This window comes from Lipotes vexillifer, unplaced genomic scaffold (genome assembly GCF_000442215.2).
Source record: "Lipotes vexillifer unplaced genomic scaffold, Lipotes_vexillifer_v1.1 scaffold278, whole genome shotgun sequence".
NCBI lineage: Eukaryota > Metazoa > Chordata > Mammalia > Artiodactyla > Lipotidae > Lipotes > Lipotes vexillifer.
This window is the reverse complement of record NW_006769677.1, coordinates 243,934-245,114: the sequence shown is the minus strand read 5'-3', so window position 1 is coordinate 245,114 and position 1,181 is coordinate 243,934.

The following is a 1,181-nucleotide window of genomic DNA, read 5'->3' as shown; positions in this document are numbered from 1 at the left end:
CCCCCCCCCCCCCGTCAGTCCCCAGGGGTCATGGAGGCAGCTTTGATGAAGCCTATCAAAGGGGTCTTGTTCTTACAGCTGTTTCCTGGGAGGGCAATTAGAGCCACAATAACCCCCCACGTCTGTTTAAGGGGCTGGTGGCTAGTACTCCACCCTCCACCCCGCGGGAGGGCTCCTGCCCATCAGCAGAGGAGAAAATGACTGTGCCTATCGGAGAGATACTGTTTAGGACCATTTTGACCATTTGGACTGGAAGGGAATGCCCATCCCCATTTTAGAGATGACTAAACTGAGGCAAAATCACCCCTGGCTCCCAAAGGGTTCTCCACACAAAGCCCACTTCCCCAGGAACTGTCTAGGCAGCACCTGGTTTCTCTTCCTCTGAGTCAGGTTCCCTCCACTTACACAAGACACGACAGGCCCACAGAAGGGTGTAGAAGGCACACGGGAGTAAAAAGCCCACGTGGAGGGAAAGCCAGTGTCTGTTATGAGACGCCTGCTCTGGCCCTTCCCCCGCCTGAGCCATTGCCCCTTTTTTGGCCACTATTTTAATCCTCAATCTGTGGATTTATTTAAATCAGGGTTTCTCAACCTTGCCACTATTGACATTTGGGGCCAGATATTTCTTTGCTGTGGGAGCTGTTCTATGCATTGTAGGATGGTTAACAGCATCTCTGGTCTCTACCCACGAGGTGCCAGTAGCACCACCTCCCAGTTGTGACAACCAAAAAAGTCTCCAGATATTGCCAAATATCCCCTGGGGGCAAAATTGTGTCCAGCTGAGAACCACTGATGTAAGTGGACTTAAAGGATTGTGTATGGATGGCCCCACGTCTCACCGGGGAAGGAGGTGACAGAGGTATTCCTTCCTGAGGCCCAGAGCTTCTGTGGGACAGATAGGATAATAGGATAATAACATACCCAGTGCACAGCAGTCTGTGCCAGGAGATCCTGGAAAAGACTGAATTCAGGAAAATCATCGAGGCTGGGATCCACCCAGGAAGACCTCCTAGGAGAGGATCTGGTCCTTATATAAACAGTCCAGGAAGGATGTAGTTCAAGGGGAAAGTCTCAAGGACAGTGAACAGAGCCCAGGGTTGGGAGTGGTAAATGGAGACTTTCCAGGGAGGGGGCAGGAGGGTGGCCACAACTGGCTGCAATTTTTTTTTTTTTTTTTTTTT